The 22,514-nt window shown below is 39.7% G+C and overlaps 1 protein-coding gene and 1 non-coding gene across 2 annotated transcripts in view; both read left to right on the top strand.

Moving 5' to 3' along the window:
- The window catches only part of LOC134156808 (cytochrome c oxidase subunit 7C, mitochondrial), a 575,449-nt gene that overhangs the window by 67,988 nt on the left and 484,947 nt on the right, over positions 1 to 22,514 (top strand). The gene's annotated exons all lie outside the window — the stretch shown is intronic.
- Positions 8,618 to 8,780, top strand: LOC134156835 (U1 spliceosomal RNA). The gene has a single exon (XR_009962090.1). It is a non-coding gene; the product is annotated as a U1 spliceosomal RNA (small nuclear RNA).

The raw sequence follows: 22,514 nt of genomic DNA, 5'->3' as shown, positions 1-22,514 counted from the left end.
TTCTAGGATTTCTTCTTGTTCATATTCACAGAATCTTATCATCACTACAGGGGAAGTAAGGGGTCATAGAACCCACCTCCTTGTCTGAATTCTTCTGCTGTCATTTGTGCCAGAGCTGTGTCTCACCTGATAAAAAAAACTCCAGGTGCAGGCATTTAGCAGCTCCCTTTTGCAATTTAACCCATCCTAGACCTCTAGTGTTTCCCTTGCGGATTCATCTCATCTGCCTGTTACCCCATTTCTTCTGTCCTATCCATCACTGAAAAATAGCAATAGTCCTTACAATAACGCAATAGTTGGTATGGCATTTTTCTTATTTCATTTGAGAACATTTCATTTGACAACTTCTGAACAGCAGCAATAAATTAGTCATTTATTATTAATGTGCTTTGGGGCATTTTGACAGAAATAATTATATGATGTTATGTGGTTGCAGAAGAAAATCTTTGCTGTAAACAAAATATTCAGCATGGGAATAGAAGGTTTTACTTGACTGTAGGGAATATTTTGCTCCTTATGTAGACCTCCCTGTTCGTATATCTAATCTTCTATTTTTACTCTTAGAAAATTGCAGTTATTCAAATTATGGAGTGGTTGGATTTTTTTTTTAATTTTTTGTTTGTTTTTAATAGAAGCTGGCTAATGGTTTGGTGATACAGGTATTAGTGGGGAGATAATACTGTGCCTATAAGTTTCATTAAAATGCCAGTGAATTTGAGGGACATCTCCCTTTCAAGGTAAATCACCTGATGACTTTTGAGATAAAATTCTAGCTGTTCTGTGCTGTTGGACAAAGTATTTTCTCCTGTAGGCCCATGTGACCAAGAAAATGCAAAATGAGAGATTTTAAGAAGGAAAATAAAAAAAAAAAAAGTCCCTTTTCCTGTTCATGACTCATTTTGTGATCATGAAATCGTGTTCAATGTTCTGAGCTATTTTAACTAGGTTTTATTATTCTTTGTTGAATATTACCAGCTGCAGCCACAAAAGCACCATTAGGTTATCAAGCCCCTCCTCTTCCTTCTCCTGGGAATACCAGAAGATTGTTTTTCTTCTCATGAGCATTCAGTTACCCATCATTATGAATGGTGCTAGGAAATTAGAATTTCAGCACTTAAAGCAGTTAATTGCTGAAAGTGTGTTTTTACTGTTCAGCCTAGGTTGTAAGAAATATATTTTTTTCCTGACATTTTCACTCAGGTCTTACTTCCTCCAGAAAAACAGTCATTTCCAAGAAACTCAGCTCTGCAGGAGCCTGAACCTGCCAGCTGCAAGAAGGCATCTTAATTTTATGATGTCTGGGTCCCTGCTACGTCATTTATATGGAAAAGTAACACAGTGCCTTAACCAACCATGTTAACAGGCAAGTTAAGAAAGCAATAGGCAACATTGCAATGAACACGTTGCCTGTTCTTTTGCAAGAAAGAAAGTGAGAAAGCAGCAGCTGCCATCTTACATGGAGCAGGGATGCTGCCAAGGGATGTTCCTGCTGCGCAGGGAAGATTCTGCCTGGCTGAAAACTCAATCAGCTTTTAGCACCAGTTCTGCAAACAGCTGTGACACCTCAAAGTGTTTTAACCCTCTTGAGCTAAGCTCCATGCTTCAGGGAATTGTTCTTATTAATAGTCTAGCTGTGTCTGGTCACAAAAAACACTTAAAGAAATTGCAGTGTTTGAGTCAACACAGGCTTTCCAAAATTGTTTATGTGCTGGATTTAAAGGAGGCTGTGAAGCTGTGCTTTATTTTCTTCCTTAGGGCACAGCGGCATCTACTGGTTATACACTGAGTGGATGGAGAATCATAGAACGGTTAGGGTTGGGAAGGACCTTAAGATCATCTAGTTCCAACCCCCCTGCTGTGGGCAGGGACACCTTACGCTAAATCATATCACCCAAGGCCTCGTCCAACCTGGTCTTGAACACTGCCAGGGATGGAGCATTCACAACCTCCCTGGGCAACCCATTCCAGTGCCTCACCACCCTAACAGGAAAGAATTTCCTCCTTATATCCAATCTAAACTTCCTCTGTTTAAGTTTTAACCCATTACCCATTGTCCTGCCACTACAGTCCCTAAGGAAGAGTCCCTCTCCAGCATTCCTATAGGCCCCCTTCAGATACTGAAGGCTGCTATGAGGTCTCCACACAGCCTTCTCTTCTCCAGGCTGAACAGCCCCGACTTTCTCAGCCTGTCTTCATATGTGAGAGGTGCTCCAGTCCCCTGATCATCCTCGTGGCCCTCCTCTGGACTTCTTCCAACAGTTCCATGTCCTTTTTATGTTGAGGACACCAGAATTGCACACAATACTCCACGTGAAGTCTTAAAAGAGCAGAGTAGAGGAGCAGGATCATCTCCTTTGACCTTCTGGTCACGCTCCTTTTGATGCAGCCCAGGATACAGTTGGCTTTCTGGGCTGTGAGCACACACTGCTGGCTCATGTTCATTTTCTCATTGACCAGCACCCCCAAGTCTTTCTCCGCAGGGCTGCTCAGAATCTCTTCTTTGCCCAACCTGTAGGTAAAATGTATCTCAAAAATAGACTTTATGTGACCATAGCTCCATATAAAATGATTTTTATACAGTTATGCATACTTTAAGGTTAAAGTTTTTAAACGTCTCAAGGCTTTCTCTCAATGAAGAGTTTTCAGTGGGGATTAAATACATAAATGCTTTTTTAGACCTGGCCTGAGGGACTTGAAGTGTACAAGTAAGTGAAAACACACCCTGAGATACATTGGGCAGTCTGTGTTATATTTCTTGCTTTGTGAAAACTCTATTTTTTGCCTTTTTTTTTTTCCCTAACACAATTCTTGCATTGTTTTGTGAATATATTTCTGGTGTATTCAAACACTTCACTGAAGATCCATGTAAGTGATTCAGGAAAGGAGAATCATTTGCACACATACTGTTCAGTGACTTCCTTTCAATTCCGTTAAAATCATTCATTTTTAAGTTGACTGGCATGGGACTACTACACCTACACAGATAAGTGAGTTGGGGTTTGGCTAATGCTGGCAATTTGAATGATTGGAATTTTTAAGTAGACATACGTATGAGGAATTTGGCACTTAAATGATATCTATGTATCATGATATCTTCAGGTTGGTAAAATTTCACACACCAAAAATCTTCCCATTCTCTTTCAGTCATTTTTGCCATCATTTGTCATGATGGTGAGTGATAGAGAGCATTTCTGCTATTGGAGCTGAGAAAAGAAGTGGATCGAGGAAGAATTTTGAGATTATCACTGCACAGACTTTTAGCCAGGGAAATCGACTGTGACTAAATTTATCTAACCCTCTGAGGAGGAATTTACTTCAAAGTTATCCGTTCTCTCTTAATGAGGTAATGCAATATATCTTTACACAGACGTTTTTATGCAGCTCACATTTAGAGTCCAATCCAGCTGAAAATCAAAATACTTCAGTTTGATTCTGAAGACAGTGGTTGGTTTGATTGGTAATTAACATCCTTTAATAATACTAATAGTATTACAGAAGAAGGTCTAGGTAATGTTCATGAGCGTCCTTCTGGTTTTGACAGTTTGCTTGCTAGTGCATGGCAGAAAAATATAAACAACTGAGATAATGTGAGATAATGAGATTCACACTTCGCACCTGGTAGCTTTAAAATTAATGTTATTGGGAATCATTAACCATTATTTTATTCTTGAAATGTGGATGCAAATCCCATTAGCATTAATTAAGTGAGTGAGCAAAGCCATGGGAGAAAACACTTCCATGTGTAAAGGAAGGGAGGCTCTACTGCTTACCACTTAAAAAAGAAACAGATAATAATAAAAAATACCAGAGAGGAAATTTCAAGAAACTGGTAACAGTGTTTTTATGGCTCATGGAAGCAACACCATGGTTCTCATCAGCTTCAGACAATTTTTCACCTGGTACATTTATGTTTCTATATGTTAAGCTGCTAGTGTATGGAGAAAGAAAAATAAAAAAAAAAAAAAAATCTCACTCCACTTCATTACTGTGGGAAATAATATAAATACAATGCACCACTGGTTTGGAGCCTGCTTTGCAGAACTCTATGATTTAGCCATTATTTTGAGGTATTTTTTAAAAAAATCCACTGACAAGCTGATAGATTTACAATAAGGACTTGACAGTAAATTGAATACTAACTGTTCCAACAGTTCCATGTCCTTCTTATGTTGAGGACACCAGCACTGCACACAATACTCCAAGTGAGATCTCACAAGAGCAGAGTAGAGGGGCAGGATCACCTCCTTCGACCTGCTGGTCACACTCCTTTTGATGCAGCCCAGGATACGGTTGGCTTTCTGGGCTGCAAGCACGCTGCTGGCTCATGTTCATTTTCTCATTGACCAGCACCCCCAAGTCTTTCTCCACAGGGCTGCTCTGAATCTCTTCTCTGCCCAACCTGTAGCTGTGCCTGGGATTGCTTCGACCCAGGTGTAGGACCTTGCACTTGGCATGGTTAAACTTCATCAGGCTGGCATCAGCCCACCTCACAAGCGTGTCAAGGTCCCTCTGGATGGCATTCCTTCCCTCCAGCGTATCAACCGAACCACACAGCTTGGTGTCATCGGCAAACTTGCTGAGGGCATGCTCAATCCCACTGTTCATGTCACCGACAAAGATGTTGAACAAGATCGGTCCCAACACCGACCCCTGAGAGACACCACTTGTTACTGGTCTCCAGCCGGACATTGAGCCATTGACCACAACTCTTTGTGTGCGGCCATCCAGCCAGTTCTTTATCCACCGAGTGATCCATCTATCAAATTGATGTCTCTCCAATTTAGAGACAAGGAAGTCGTGTGGGACAGTGTAAAACGCTTTGCACATGTCCAGGTAGATGACATCAGCTGCTCTACCCCTGTCCATCAGTTCTGTACCCCATTATAGAAGGCCACCAAATTTGCCAGGCAGGATTTCCCCCTAGTGAAGCCATGCTGGCTGTCACCAAGCACCTTGTTGATTTTCATGTGCCTTAGCATGCTTTCCAACAGAATCTGCTCCAAGATTTTGCCAGGCAGAGGTGAGACTGATTGGTCTGTAGTTCCCTGGATCATCCATTTTCCCCTTCTTGAAAATGGGGGTTATACTTCCCTTTTCCAGTCCTCAGGAACTTCACCTGACTGCCATGATTTTTCAAATATGACGGACAGTGGCTTAGCAACTTCATTTGCCAGCTCCTTCAGGACCCACAGATGGATTTCATCAGGTCCCATGCACTTGTGCACTTTCAGGTTTTTAAGATGGTCTCGAAGCAGATCCTCTCCTACAGTGGGCCCAAGGTCTTCATTCTCTTAGTCCCTGCATCTGCCTTCCAAGACTTGGGTGATGCGGTCAGAACCGTTGCCAGTGAAGACCAAGGCAAAGAAGTCATTCAGAACCTCAGCCTTCTCCAAATCCAGGGTAGCTAGTTCTCCCCATAGCTTCCAGAGGGTGCCTGCATTGTCTCTAGTCTGTTCTTTGTTCCCTACATACCTGTAGAATCCCTTCCTGTTATCCTTAACATCCCTAGCCAAGTTTAATTCTAACTGGGCCTTGGCTTTCCTAACATAAGCTTCCTAGCTTCCCAGATGACATCCCTGTACTCTTCCCAGGCCACCTGTCCTTGCTTCCACATTTTATAAGCCTCTTTTTTCATTTGAATTTTCCTCAGCAGCTCCTTATCCATCCAAGGAGATCTCCTGGCCCTCCTGCTGCACTTCCTTCTGGTTGGGATGCAACACTCTTGAGCTTGTAGCAGGTGATCCTTGAATACCAGCCAACAGTCTTGCCCCCCCCCGCCCTCTAGGGCTATATCCCATGGAACCTTATTAAACAGGTTCCTAAAGAGGCCAAAGTCTGCTTTCCTGAAGTCCAGGGCAGTGAGCTTGCTGCACGCTCTTCTCACTGTCCTGAGAATCTCGAACTCGACCGTCTCATGATCGCTACACCCAAGGCTGCCCTGGAGAGTCACATTTCCCACGAGCCCTTCCCTGTTGGTGGGCAGGAGGTCAAGTATGGCACCTCTCCTTGTTGGCTCCTCTATTACTTGCAGGAGGAAGTTGTCCTCCACCCAATCGAGGAACTTCCTGGATTGCTTGTGCCAGGCCATACTGTCCCTCCAACTTATGTCAGGGTGGTTGAAGTCCCCCATGAGGACAAGGGCCTGTGAGCATGAGGCTTTTCCTATCTGTCTATAGGGTGCTTCTTGATCAGGCTGTCTGTAACAGATCTTCTGTAGGTATTTGCTAAAATAAACCATACTTGTCTTCAACTGGGTTTTTCCCTTTTTAAAGTTTCCTGGAAAAAATACAAGCAAAAGGAGGTTATGTAGGTCTGGACACTTTTAGTTAAAAGAAGCCTAGTTTTAAAGTAAATTGGCTATAAAATAAATAAAATCAATAAAACCCACTTCAGCAGAGAGATTTTGGAGAAGAATAGAAAGATGTTAACGAAGATTATTGTAGGTTACACATAATATTCTACTCTGACAGCCTATATTTGGGCAAGAAGCTGTGATTCTTTAGAAAATAAAATATATAAAATATTTATACACTAAAATAAAATATTATACACTATTCCTATTCGGGTACATATGTGAGAAGAAATCAACCTTTAAATCCACTGACAAAGCTTCCATGAAAATGGTTATTCAGCTGAGTGCCAGTCTTCATTCTTGAGACAGCTGCGCAGGCTTGCAAAGCCATGCCCAATCTCATGCAGAGTGAGCCAGGACTAAGCAGATGACAGTGTGTCACCATTTGGCAATTTTCATGAATAGCTAAAAATAAAGTACACAGCTGAGGAAACATGTCTGCTAACAACTTTTGATAAAGAATTACATGGTAAATCAAGAAAAGAAACCAACTCTTGTCCTATGGCTGTGTGCATTTTTCAGTTTTCCAAGCTTTCATCAGGTTGCTCCTAGCTCACAGAAAAGTATATGTATCATTTTGCAGCCTACTGATGTGGAAGTGCCACGCAAAGACCTAATTAAAATAAACTATGTTCTCCAACTTCATCATCATGTCCAGCTGAAATGAATACAAAAGATGTAACATTGAGAAGATGACATGTGAGCTAGGGCAAAGAGATTTTCGGATCCCTGCAGGGCCATATGCTGGAAACCCCATCTCTGGCTCCTGAATTGAACCTCTCTATGTCCAATAAAGCTCCAGCTGAGTTCCAGCTCAGGAAGGGCATTGCTCATTACTTTTTCTGCTCTCTTCGTGTCTGTGCTAACTGATGACAACTCGGTGACGGCAGTCATCAATCTTCATGATCTACTGGATTTCAGGTCACTAACTCAGTACCTTGCAGTATGCGAAAACATGATAGGACCGAGCAGTCTGTGTCACAGTTGAAAAGAAGACATCTAATGCTAATATCTAATTGGAAGGTTTGTAAGTAAGCTTCCTCAATCCTTTCATTTGTCTTGTATAGACATTAATACCTGCATACAAATATACGTACAAAAAATAGATATGAACCCTTAGACTGTAGTATACGAACCCTTCCTATGTATTTATCTTTTCTGGGATCAAATGCTGAGCTAACAATAACTAATAGAAAAACTGGGGGGGGGGGGGGGGGGGGGGGGAATCTCCAACAACTAATATTCTGGTTACAGCGTGGGTTCTGTGCACCACACAAACAAGTGAGATTTCTTCTTCCATCCCTGGTTTCTGGGTGCCAGCCCACTTACTCCTTTCCTCACCAGCCTTGAAGGTCCCAGGCATCCAGCACAGGAAGAAGAAGAGTAACAGCACAGGGCAGCATCCATGTTGCCCTCTATACAACAGTAACATACCAGGTATTTATGAAGACGGAAGAGTTGAAGACAAAAATGTCTTTGGCTGATAATCTACCTACTGGTAAGGCCAAGCTCTTAACTGAATTACAATGTTATATTTTTCATCAACAGTAAAAAACTGTATTTTAAAAAATTGTCAGTATTACTGAGTATAATTAAAAATAATTTTAAAAAAAGATAAAAAAAGCCAGAAGAAATTAATGAATCGAGTTTTTTGAGAAGAGATCTGAAGATGTGTTCCATAAACTCCATTCTTGTTCAGGATATTATATTAATGAGATTAATTATTAATCTCTAGGTATCACATTAAATAATATGTCATTCTTGAGACAGCTGTCCAGGCTTGCAAAGCCATACCCAATCTCATGCAGAGTGAGCCAGGATTAATCAGATGAGTGTGTCATCTTTGGGCAGTTTTCATGAATAGCTAAAAATACAGTACACAGCTGAAGTCATTAATTTGCAAACAACATTGACTACACATGCAGTCATCTCCATTTTATCCTGACATATTAAATCTTTATGATTTCCAGTATCTGAGGAGGAGCAGTTCTTAAAGTGATAAAAGCTGAAGCAGACCCATCACCTTCCTATGTTGTTCCCTGACTTTTAGGACAAAGAGGGATACCAACAGCCATTCATGCCTTTACATACCTCAACCTGAACAGTAGATAAAGCTGTCACCTTTTGAAGTCCTTGGCTTCAAAATAAACCTCACAGATTTAAAATGAAACATTTAATATAAGTGTGTTAAAGTAGTTAAGTAGACTGGAACTTGTTTGGCTAATGTATCTCATGGTTAGACCATTAACTGTTGGGTTAACTGCAGTACTTAACCTGGCAGGGGAGACACCATGATCAAGCATGTGGTTTTCCAAGGGTGAGGCTCTTCCCTTGCACTCCGGGTGTGCTGGCCCCTGCAATTTCCCCAAATGCGGGAAACTCGACTGCATAATTTGTGGTAGTGGGGGACTGCATTCGCTCTCTTTTTTTTTTATTTTTTTCTTATGAGGAAATAACACTGTGGATGGATGATGGCAGAGCGGTGGATGTGGTCTACCTTGACTTCAGCAAAGCATTTGACACAGTCTCCCACAGCATCCTCACAGCTAAATTGAGGAAGTGTGGACTGGATGATCAGGTAGTGAGGTGGACTGTGAACTGGCTGAAGGAGAGAAGCCAGAGAGTTGTAGTCTATGGGGCAGAGTCTAGTTGGAGGCCTGTAACTAGTGGAGTGCCTCAAGGGTCAGTACTGGGACCAGTGTTATTTAATATATTCATCAACAATTTAGATGAGGGAATTGAGTGTACTATCAGCAAGTTTGCTGATGACACTAAGCTGGGAGGAGTGGCTGACACGCCAGAAGGCTGTGCTGCCATCCAGCGAGACCTGGACAGGCTGGAGAGTTGGGCAGGGAATAACTTGATGAAATATAACAAGGGAAAGTGTAGAGTCCTGCATCTGGCCAGGAACAACCCCAGGTTCCAGTATAGGTTGGGGAACAACCTGTTAGAGAGCAGTGTAGGGAAGAGGGACCTGGGGGTCCTAGTGGACGACAGGATGACCATGAGCCAACACTGTGCCCTTATGGCCAAGAAGGCCAATGGCATCCTGGGGTGTATTAGAAGGGCGGTGGTTAGTAGGTCGAGAGAGGTCCTCCTTCCCCTCTACTCTGCCCTGGTGAGACCCCATCTGGAATATTGTGTCCAGTTCTGGGCCCCTCAGTTCAAGCAGGACAGGGACCTGCTGGAGAGAGTCCAGTGCAGGGCAACGAAGATGATTAAGGGAGTGGAGCATCTCCCTTATGAGGAAAGACTGAGGGAGCTGGGTCTCTATAGTTTAGAGAAGAGGAGACTGAGGGGTGACCTTATTAGTGTATATAAATATACAAAGGGGGAGCGTCACAAGGATGGAGCCAGGCTCTACTCAGTGGCAAACAATGATAGGACAAAGGGTAATGGGTCCAAACTGGAACACAAGAGGTTCCACTTAAACTTGAGAAGAAACTTCTTGTCAGTGAGGGTGACAGAACACTGGAACAGGCTGCCCAGGGAGGTTGTGGAGTCTCCTTCCCTGGAGACATTCAAAACCCGCCTGGACACATTCCTGTGTAACATTATCTAGGTGTTCCTGCTCCGGCAGGGGGATTGGACTAGATGACCTTTTGAGGTCCCTTCCAATCTCTAGCATACTGTGATGCTGTGAACTGATTTCCAACCTAGAAGCACTGACTGGGACACAAGGAGATTTTTGTTACAAGTAGGACTAGAAAGTTGTGCCAAACATCTTGAAAGCCCACTTTAAGCAGAGACAGCATTTGAATTTTCTGCCCATGTCATTCTATGGCTCTGCCTGTGTTCTCTGTATGTCTTTTTCTAAAGACCTCAGCCACACTTTTTACTACCGGAAAGGTATGGGTGTTTTGTGAAGTCAGCTCAGTCCTTAGGGAGACAAGGCGCTGAGTTTGATTTTGAAGAAGCCAGTCGTGGTTGAACTAAATTATTTCAGTTATGTGGAAATAAAATCTGCATGAGGTTTACACTGAGATAGCCAGTTCCACATAAAACCTACCTTTCACTTGAGGATGTAGCATTCCTGTCACCACTTCCTTGCTAAAACATGGAAAAGTACAAGTGTCCATTCATCTGCTGTGTTGACAAATGGCTAAACTCTTGAAACCTCAAGATTCCTAAGTTATGGAATATAACGCATTTCTCTGCTAAACTTTCATGTCGTTAATTAATCTACGCTTACTCTTTTTCATACATATAGCTTATGTTTTCCTTGTTAAACTTAAACTTTCTAGTCTATCCAGGTGCGAAATTCACAAAGAAAAAGTATTATCCTCGTCTGTCCTAATGTATTCTATCTAGTTAACACTCAAATGCTGTTCTTCCTACAGCCTTCTCTTTCCTAGACTCACTTACACTTTTTTTTCTTTTTTTTTTTGCACAGTATTTTCTTGGAAGAAAAAGGAACTTCACCAGTTAAACTAACTGAAGAATTACATTTTGTTTCCTTATACAGTACAAATTTGGCGTTTTAAAATGCATAAAGTTGGTTAAATAATCAATGTCTGTGAATTCAAAATATGTTGCTTTGAAATTGAGAGGTACTCATGCTGTTTTTCAGACTTTCAAAGTTTCAGCTGAAGTTCTGAAATACTCTATACAGAGGTTTTCAAAAGGTCCTTTAAATATTAGTTACATGCCCTGGCTATGTAGGCAAAACCCCAGAAGTTGTAATTATACAAACTTACATTAAGACTATTAAAAATACACATACATGGTTGCTGGTCCAGAAGACTAAGCTGATTGATAGGCAACTGATCCATATTACTATTGTTAACCTTGGATTCATTTTCACAATCTGGGCTAGCTGTAGAATGACTTTTTTTTCATTAATTTGTTGGGCAGGAGTTGGTTCATGTCAATCAGTCATGTTTTCTCTTCCAGTTATGAGCTTTTCTTCTTTAGTACTTGAAATGGGCCTCTCCTATTGTGGGCATTGCTAAAAAATAATCATAAATCCATCAAACCCATAAGGCTTGAACTAAAAGGAATGCTAAAATGAGTTCAGATGTCATCTTGGAGAGCTTTTTCCCTGTGTGATTTAGTATGCCCTTTGCACTAAACTACAGTAGGTTAGCCTGACATAAACATATTTTTTTGCATGGATCAAAGGCCAAAGAAGATCAGCATTTTAGGTCTGAGAACCTCTGTAAGTGTTGGTTTTGCTTACCTCTGTTGCTGCCACTCCCTTACTGACTCACCTACTGAGAACTCAAATGCCTTTGGGTTGAGCAACGATAGAAAATTAATTTATGAGGTTATAGCAGAGAAGGTAACATAAATAGTTCACAACTGGATTGGATCAAAACCTACAGTTTTTATTAACCTTGCTGTTTGAGTTTCTGCTGAATCATGGAATAATACAAACAAAATATGTTTATATCCATACTGCGTTTTAAAGATGACTGTATTTTCAGTCAGTAGCCAGAATACAAATTCTGATAAAAGGATAGAACTTCCTTGAAAGCAACAAATATTTTTCGTCTATGGCATTGTTAAATAATGCAGCATACCCATAAAAACACCTCCGCTCAAGAAGGTCCATGGTATGAGCTATCGTTGCTATTTAGAATAATAAGCTGCTGCTGCCATACTGGAAAACATAAAACATTGAATGAAAAAAGGAAGATTTCATTTCTTATGTGACAGGAGAATCTGAATGAACAGGTAGCAAAAGTATAATCTCATTCAGAAAGCTGTAGAATGTAAGAAGTACTCACCATGGTATTTAGCTGACCTCTAATTAATGTACAGCCTCCCTTCTAATAGGGGAAATGAAAGGATTGTATATTAGAAAACGTAAGAAATAAAACTGTTCCTTTGAATTGGAAAACAGGGATGTGAGGAACGTAGGTGGCTGTTATTGATGGTAAGGTAGGACACAGTGCAAAAGAGAAACACAAAAAGGACTGGAAGAACCATTGAAATCTCACTTTCCTTCAGGCATTCTTTGGATAAGAATTATGATACTTTACTATTAAAGTTACCCATTAAGTTGGAAACAAATATTTCACGGTTCGGGTTTTTATGACCAGGTAGTCACATCAGCTTAAATATGTGGTTTTTTTTTTATGTATACAGCTACATATATATATGTATATATATATATATGCATACATATACACATACCCTCAAAAAATACTGAAGTTCATTATGCTAAAGAAGTATTTGGGAGCATAAAGTTTTTATTTGCATTTCTTCATTATTGTTTCCTTCACTGTTTTAAAATATCCAAAAAATCATTAGGAGAATAAAAAATTATTTTTTGAAGATGAGCAGAATATTCAGTTGTTTGAAGATTACCCAATGCTAAAATGCATGCCAATGACTCTCACTGACATGAGAACAGAGGGCATTGCAGCCAGCCTGCAAGACCAAGCACATTCTAACCTGATATATCCTAAACATAACCATTCAGCTTTACTTTTATGCCTTTTGCAGCATCTTCATTATAGCCTGTTTTCAAAAGTGTACATTATATTTCCTGCTGAGCATATATGCTTCTATCCTATTACATACTTAATTGGTTTATATGCCAGTATACTTGGCTTTATGTGTGTGCATGTGTGTGCAAATGCACTAAAGCTTATTTCTGATGAACTCTTTACTGATTTCCACTTTAATTTCAAATTGCTTTAAGGCTGAAAAGTGCTTTATATTGTGCATGAAGGTTTTACAATGATGATATTGATAACGGATATGACTCACCAACTACAGAATACCATATACTACAAATACCAATTTTTCTATTCGTGGTACACAAGCAAAAGTATATTGAAACCACAATGCAGGGACAAAGCTGATGATGTGACTAGTGTAACAATTCATTGCTAAGAATCCATTTGTCACAAATACATGGCTCTAGAATATGGAAAAAAAAACTCTAAAAATGTGAAATAAGCAATATATTTTTGGTAAAGTTCACTGCTAAAATCATTATTATTATCCAGTGTCTATGTTTTCTTGAAACCCACAATCACGGTAAGAATGAACATGGATAATGCTTCAGTGTTATGACCATGCAGAACTGGTGAAAGATGATGTGATACATTTCCTAACACTGATGCTTTTGTTCAATGCCACCCCCACTTTCCTTCAAACAACAAGCTTTCTTTTACTAGTGCACATAAATATGCTTCAGATTGTATGCAGAAAGAAATCAGTACTGGGAACAAAGAGCTTCTGAACAGTGGAAAGGAAAGTGTGGTTTAGGCTATCTTAGCCAAACCTCTTTCCATTTCCATGGAAATCAGTGATAATGATTAAGAACCATTGTTTTGCACAGTTTGAAAATAGGTGTGTAACATGGTGGGAAGACAGTGAGTGGCAGTGAGTTAGTCTGCTTTGAAAAGACGATTAATCGTAATCATTGCCTGCCTCAGCTGGTCTCCCCAAACTAGAATTTGGCTCAGAAAATACTGGAACACAGAAGTATTGCTCTAGCTCATAAGTTGCTATTCTCTGTTGCAGAACATGTGCCTTACTTGTGTGATATTTGCTCTAGTCTGTGTTAGTTAAAAACCTTGTAGCACTCTGAAATGCAACTATCTCAACCATTAAGGCTAAGCTTCAATTATACACAGACCAAGGGGCCAGAAGAAAATATGTGGGTCAGTGAGAAAAACAATTAGAAGAAAAGAGGTTAAAATGTTTTCCAAACTACCAGTCCCCCTATAATTCATAATAAGATGGTAATGGACTATTTAGCTCAGTCCTGAAACTGTATCATCCTTCCAACTTTTTTCAGGTAAAAGACTGACACATCTGCAGTGGATCTGCACATTTCTTTATGTGTGTGAACAATTTAGTGAGATCCCAATTTAAAGTTTTTCTGGGTCCCATTATAAAGTAGTTGTTATGGTAGTAGACAGATATGAAAGATGAAATAAAGGATAATCATCCCGTGAAGCTGGAAGTGATATCTGTAAATCTCTCCAGAGGAAAAAGGAGAGTGAAGTATATCTAAATTTCTTGCATTTTGCCTGAAGGAAGGATGCAAAGTCAGAATGATTTCCTGCTTTCTGAACTGAAGATAGTAAAGTCATGTCAACCTAGCAGCTCTTGCAAAAGTTGTGCCCTAAGAGGCTTTCTGGAGAAACTTCCTAGGGAGATCACAGCCATATTTAGAATGGCAGAAATCCCAGAAGAACACATTGCCACTTTCAATTACAGCCCTCCATAACCATCCTGAAAGCCTCAACCTGGTTTAACATGAGCTCCTGAGACCTTGATTTACACTGAGGACTAAACTTGCTCTTCTCAATCAGAATGTAGGTTGATTATGCACTGACAGCAAGGACAAAATAGTCTGGTTGAGGTACAACCAGGCATGAGACGAAAGAAAGAAATAGCGACTGTCTGTTGAAGTTCCCTTTAAACTCCTTTATCGAAAATGAACACTCAAATAATGATCATCAGAAAGTAGCAAGCACAGTGATCTATTCGGTAAAAAAAAAAAAGAGCAAACCTATGTTCACCCACATAAATCTAACAGGTAAACAAAGGTTACATGCTTTACACTGCTTAAAAAAAAAAAAACAAATTTAAACATTTCTGAAAATATTATGAGGTTCAAAGTCAGCATATCCCATAGATGAAGTCTTCTGGTAAATAAACCAAGTCTGCATTGTTATCTTTTCTCTATCTTTGACAGTAAAAACTACACAATCAAAACACAAAATGTTGTGCTAGATATGGCTGCTCTCCTCAATTTTGTTATTAGTATGACAGCTCTGATTTCTACAGCCAACTAAAGCACTAAATGTTTTACACAACTTTTTATTTCTACTTTGTATTTATGCCCAGCAAAACTGCTGGTCACTGAAACAGCATCACGTGCAAAAATAGACTAGCACTGTGAATTAATACCATATTCTTTGTGTTGGCATCTTAAGTCAGAAAGTCTTACTGGAAGCTGGATAAGACTGAAGTCCGGAATGACATATCTTACCAGCAACAGACCAACTGAAATAATCAGGTCTGAAATAAAAGGCAACTATTTAAATTCTTTATGCTTATATATTAGTGAAACCAAGATGATATGCTATGGATATATTCTTCCACTGACATAGAAAGATGAAGAAAACTTATTTTTAACTATTATTAAAAGACAATGCAAATAAAGAGTGAGCCAGTCAATATCCTGTTCATCCAAGATATCTCATGACTGAAATGAGATATCAATTAAAGAACAAGTGAAGAAACTGAATTGCCACTGTATCAGAAATTAACAATGAGATCATGTTCCCATCATATCTGTTACTGTAACACCTAAAAACTGTAGTTTAATTCTCCATTTCGGCTTGACACCTGAAATATCACAATGACATTTAATATGTTTGTTACTGAAAGTGCAAGCTTTTTAATATTCTAGATAAAGCCTAGCGCAAAAAAATGCAAAATAGGTAATTCTGTATGTAAAACTAACTACACCGAGCCTCTGCAGCATAATTAGTCATAACAGAACATAACTTCCTCTCCAAAATGGTTTGATAAGCAAGACAGCGAAACTGTGTAAACTACTTCTCTGTGGATTAAGTGCTCCCTAGGTACACAGGAGTGTATTTCAAAGAGTGCTGTATGTAAGCATATACAAAATTAATAAAAAGAAAGGAAAAGTTAATTTTGCATTAGCATTTCTATGTGACCTTTTTTCCACAAAAGCACTGTGAAAAATCTGATTCAGATCCTGCTGAAAACCACTGGAGAGGAATCCTGTCATCTACTTCATGCAAAGTACAGACCTAATACTAAATCTTCAAATTCACAAAGATGGATAGGAGGAACAAGTTGTTGCTTCTACAAAGCCCAATTGTCTCTTCAGGGTCCAGATAGTTGGCAAAATTTCCCAGCAGGTTCTCTCTCCTCTTTCTGACTTACAATGTAATAACACTTAGCAGGAAGAGTTGCTTCCAGTGGTAACCTCTGCTCCAGCTTCATGAGCTAGACCACAGGCATGATGGTTGCACTCAGAGAGTTGTGGTCAATGGCTCAATGTCCATGTGGAGACTGGTGACAAGTGGTATTCTTCAAGGCCCCATGTTGGGACTGGTCCTGTCCAGCATCTTTGTTGGTGACATGGAAAATGGGATCGAGCACCCTCAACAAGATTGCTAATGACACCAAGCTGCACGCTGCAGTCAAGATGCTGGGGGACAGGGATGGGATCCAGAGGGACCTGAACAGGCTGGAGAGGTAGGACCACGTGAGCCTCATGCAGTTCAACAGGACCAAATGCAAGGTCCTGCACCTGGGTTGGAGCAGTCCCCAGCCCAAACACAGAAATGGGGAGAATGGATGGAGCATCCCTGAGAAGAAGGACTTGGAGGTGTTGGGTGAGGGTAAGATCCCCATAACCCAGCTTCAGAGTGGGGTGGAGCCCAGAACCCCCCTGTGTGCTGGACTGCATCCCCAGAGCATAAACAGCAGGTCAAGGGAGAGGATTCTCCCCCTCTGCTGCGCTCTGGGGAGACTCCCCTGCAGTCCTGCATCCAGCTCTGGGCCAACAACACAAGAGGCACGTGGAGCTGTTGGAGAGAGTCCAGAGGAGGCCACAGAGGTGCTGCGAGGGCTGGAGCAGCTCTGCTCTGGAGACAGGATGAGAGAGCTGGGCTGGTTCAGCCTGGGGAAGGGAAGGCTCCTTAAGGGGAGACCTTAGGGTGGCTGCCAGTGCCTAAGGGGCTACAAGAAAGCTGGAGAGGGGCTTTGGACAAGGGTCTGTAGGGACAGGACAAGGGGCAATGGCTTTAACCTGACAGAGGGGAGACTGAGATGAGATCTTTCTTAGGCAGAAGTTCTTCCCTGTGAGGGTGGGGAGGCCCTGGCAGTGGTTGCCCAGAGAAGCTGTGGCTGCCCCATCCCTGGCATTGCTCAAGGCCAGGTTGGATGGGGCTTGGAGCAATCTGGTCTAGTGGAAGGTGTCCCTGCCTGTGGCAGGGGGTTGGAACTGGATGAGCTTTAAGGTCCCTTCCAACTCAAACCAGTTTAGGATTCTGTGATTATTTTCAAAATATTTCTCTTTTCTATACAATAACTAGCTACACCAGTACCTTACAAAATTAGTATTTCTAAAATCAGGTTTTTCTCAAATGTCCTCCAAAACCATCTCTTGCATTTCCCTAAAGCCTAGTGCCTGTAGACTTAGAGAACTTAGAAGTGATATACAAAGTAAAAAAGAAATTCTTCTTAAGCTTTTGCTTGATTCCACCATAGTATAAGGTCCTGTAGCTCATATCAAATGGAATTTTTATAAGTCTTCCTGAGTAATGAAGCATATATTCTTAAAGTTACTTTATTTCATGAATAAATATAGAATCATTATTCAGACAGTTACCACCAATTATAAAACTGTTCATTAATATGGAAGGATTAATGAGTTTTGGAATAATTGAGATTTTTTTTCTATTTTTTTTTTTTTTTTTTTTTAGGAATAGTAACTTACTTTCATCCACATTAAATTAATTCAATAATCCTATCAGGGAACAACATGACCATATTCTGAGCCACAAAACTCAAAAAATAATTAAGCTGTAGCAACAAATAATTGACTGAAATTAATCTTTCAACGGTTTTTGCAGATGTCTGTGAATATAAAATTCATTCTAAGATTTATTTGCAAACAGATGTGAAATGTGATTATTGTTTTGCAAACAAGTGTTCTTGGACTGGAGTTCAGTGAAATGAGTTATGTTCAGACAACAATTTTTGTATGTTTAGATCCTGTGTTTATTTCAGAAAGGACAGGCTGGCCTACAAGAAATACTCTGTTGTCACCTTTGGCTTGAAAACCCTCTTTCTATCCAGGACACATAATCATAGACTCATAGAGCAGTTAGAGCTGGAAAAGACCTGAAGATCATCTAGTTCCAACCCCCCTGCCATAATGATTTTTCCAGATAAGAACCATTCACACAGTGCTACTGACTGCATTTGGAAGGCTTCCCTCACACCTACCACAAGTGCATGTATTAATTGCTTCTCTGGAAACTGACCTAGGCTTTTACTCCAGTCAGCATCCTTCAGTCACCACCAAAAAATGTAAATGCCATGAAAGCTTGCAAGTACTGTCCCAACTCAAATGTGAAAAGGGCAGCCTTAGGTCACAAAGGGGTGACACTAATCTAATTTACTAACTTTTATCCCTATTGGAGAGGCTGTGCAATTTCATACATAAATATTTTGAAAATTTGTCCCTCCCAGGTTTGCAGGGAAGGCTCCCATAGACATGACATGTCTGAAGATTTCAAAACTGTAGTGTGACATTCTGTCTTGTTTGTCTCCAGTCTAGGAAGTTACCCAACATCTGTACCTGTGCTCTGTTGACTCAAGTGGAACTACCTTCAGTATCTTTATATACCACAACAACACTCTCACCAGAGTAGAGCTAAAGTACATGAATTTGGTCAACAAGGTATTTTGATAAGCTTTCTCTTTTCTTTTTTCTTTGTCTAGCATGACAGAAATATACTGAAGCAACTGCAGTCTATCAAAAAAAGTTAATCCAGCCAAAAATCCCACAACACAAGAAGAATTGGACAGCTATCTTTAAAAAAAAAAAAAGTAAACACTTCTCTGCCTATTGTATTTTGGTTACGAGTTTTCAAATGCACCACAATTATTCTCTAATTGCTAGCTATTACAGTGCTATAGTCAAAAGAGAGAATTAAAGCTTTCAATATTTCATTTGAGATATTCTCGCACTACAGCAAAAGAATCCTAAATAGCAAATGCACTGCAGCAGGGTAGATTTCACAGATTGTGAAGTAAACATCAGCTATTCCAGCTACAGCTGCATGCCACAGCCTTTTACAAACATGTTTATCTGAGGCAGATGCAGCCTTTGCCATTAAAGTCATTTGCTTCCCAGGACAGAAGAAAACCATGCACCTTGTCAGAAAGAGGTAACGTTAATGGTTGTCAAAGTACCTGTCCATTCTCAGAAGGTAGCAGGTACAAGCTGCACAATGAAATTGGCAAATCTGTGTTGGAAATCTGAGTGTTTGTATGAAAACCCCAAATCCAGCGAATCATGGTTGTTTCTACGTCTAACTTTAGCACATGCTTAGGTGTTTTGTTGGGTTTGGCATTAAATTAGATCGGTTACTTTAAAAGCAAGATTTAGTACCTGAGAACTTTTCTATAAGCTCATAGTGAATCCACAAAAAAAACACCCCACTTACCTGTTATCTTTGCTAAAGTTTGTCTGATCTTTTCAGATGAGAGCCTAGCGAACTTTTCACCTCATCCACACCATTTCAGACCATTCAGACGTCCATCAGGGATTCATTCATCTGCAGTTCCTATAAATCCTTTGCACCAAATTCAAAGAATTTGCACATATAAAACTGAAAAAGAGTTGTTCAACAGTGACAGGAGTGGTCTTGAGGGATGTATGGACTCGATTCACTTGCAATTCATTGCAAATCACAAAATATGAAAATAAGGGCAAAGTCTAAAACATTTTTGTCACTTAGATAATCCCTTGTTACTCGCACCTTCAAGCAAAATGTCAGTCCCATGGGTAATATACAACGAAATAATGTAATAGCATAAAAATATATTTTAGGATTCATCTACTGTTAATAAGCATGTTTGGGTGTAGGGTTTGTGGTTATTGGTTGGGGTTTTTTATTAAAAAAAAAAGCAAATTTCATATTTTGTCACTCAAATAACAAGAATGTAATTTAAAATATGAGTTTAGTGAGAAAGACACATATTTTCCCGAAGAAGCTGTGGGTGCACACCCCTGGAAGTGTTCAAGGCCAGGCTGGATGGGGGTTGGAGGAACCTGGTCTAGTAGAAAGTGTCCCTGCCTGTGGAAGGGGACTGGAACTGAATGAGCTTTAAGGTCTCTTCCAACCCATATTATTCTATGATTCTATGATTTTGAGCATCCTTAATAATAATATATTTTTCAGCACTATATAGACTGGAAGAAGTTTTCCAACATATTTTTGTTTTATTTTGAAGAGTTTTCTAGTAGCTACAAAAGTCATCATTCACAAAAACACCAGTAGAGAGCCACCTGTGCCAATAACCTTAAATTCACCTCACAGAATCACAAACTCAAAAGAAACAGACTTCAAAAGAAACTCATCAGAAAAACCAGGACACAAACCATAATGAGCAAATTAAACTAAACAAAACAGAAAAAGGAGTACTAGCATGGAAGAACAGAACTGAAACACCTTCAAGAAAGGAAATTAAAAAATTGTATTTATTGAAGGCCAGGTTGAACAGGGCTTGGAGCAACCTGGTCTAGCAGCAGATGTCCCTGCCTGTGGCAGGGCATTGGAACTGAATGAGATTTAAGGGGTCTTCCAACCCAAACCAGTCTGGGATTCTGTGATTCTATAATTACCTGGGAAAAAAAATATGCAATTTTTTTATTTTTTCATGTGGTTGTAGTGTACATATCCTAGATATGTCATTTTGTCTCAGCATTACTTTCAAACAGAGCAAATCTAGGCTGTTTAGCCTAAAAGTTGACCCAGGACTAGTCTATGCCCCTGCCTGATAGTACATACTGTTCAATCAACAAAGGCTGTCCTAAAGGCTCAACTAAATCAGGTATTTTATTCAAGAAGTTAAGGCTTATGGTTTAAATACAGAATTCTTAATCTCATTTCTCACATCTGGTAAACATCTCTGGTACAAACGTACAGAGGGGAAAATAAGTGTTCCTCTAGTGATTAAACAACTCTGAAAAGAAAAGATTTCAGTATTTTAATCTATTTCTGATGATGTTTTTTATTTCTGTTCATTAATGTATGCAAATTTTTAATGCAGGTAGTCATTGTCATTCTATTCCCAGTGTTTCCCAGCTCCTGTGGTTTACTTTAATGTATCACAATTTACAATGTTCCTGCCTTTAAGAATAAGGTGAAATATAAGAAACATGTTCCTGCCTTTAAGAATAAGGTGAAAAGTAGTCCCATAACACTTTTCTGGACATTTGTAAAATAGATAGTCTTATTCCTCGTAACAGTTTCTATATAGATTGTCCTTATTATTATTCCCTGCAAACACTTCTCTTATGATTTTCTCCATTTATTTAAAAGTATGGAGTATGTAAATGCCTTCATCTGGGCAGCAAGGAGTCTGAGAAGTGGAGTCACTCAGAGACAGAAAACAGCAGGAGATAATTATCAAATGAACAAAAAGAATATTTTGTTGGTTTGCTCGTTTGGGTTATTTTTTTTTTTTAAATAAATGAAGGGTTTTGTCAGGTGTTGCCTATAGCACTGGCTTTAAGAGATGTTCAATATTTACAAGGGGAGTAGGGAAGAAAACCTGGGCTGAGATGACTCTTGCAATGTAAATAAAATCTATATTTTGTGTCAGACTGGTACCATTTCCTCATTCTGGAAATACTAGTGTTTCTTTGAAAGAAAAGAAATTTTATGATAATAATCCAAGGCATACTAAAATCATCGTGAGACCCTTCTTTCACTGCAATGTGCACTGAGCCAGGACCCCAGTGTACCTTTTATCTCTAATTAAGGTCATCCTTTTAAAATATGAAATAGGCAAAAATCTTCAGGAAACATAAACATTAAGATCTACAATTGCAATGCACTCAGCTTGTTTGTAAACCTGCTTTTTAATGCCTGAAACCATTTTTAATAAGTAAAAAGCATTCATAGCATGTAAAATCTGTTCCAAAATGTCTGCAAGGCACAAAATAAGTCTTTGTGTAGATGGTTTATCACAGGGTGGGAGATACAGGTGTGGAGTATTTGAAGAGGTTCACAAGAGAAAAACTTTGTCAGAGGTCACAGTTACATGTCATAGTTAAAACAGATTAATTAATATCTCAAAAGCTTAGAGGTATCAGCCTGCAGGCTTACTTGGCTATTCTGGGTCCTCCTCTTCCCATATTCACACTAAGTCCCATGTCTTCATTAATTCAGAGGGAAATCTGGAGGAAAAGCAGAACATAACTGAATCCCAGATGCTATCCAGCTTCACTGGATAAACAGCATTGAAAACTAATAATGTGTAACTTATGAGCCAGGTGTTTAGTATAATCATTCCTAAGATCTCTTAGCAGTATAGCCAGAGAGAACTCTCAAATACTGCTTAGCCTTAATTGCTTAAAACTATTCTGCTTTGTTCAGTGTCACAGAGAGGTCGTTTATGAATGTACACACCA

Source organism: Pezoporus occidentalis, unplaced genomic scaffold, assembly GCF_034315485.1.
Source record: "Pezoporus occidentalis ecotype Australia unplaced genomic scaffold, CSIRO_AGI_Poc_V1 ctg90, whole genome shotgun sequence".
Lineage (NCBI taxonomy): Eukaryota > Metazoa > Chordata > Aves > Psittaciformes > Psittacidae > Pezoporus > Pezoporus occidentalis.
This window is presented reverse-complemented; position numbering and strand designations above follow the sequence as displayed.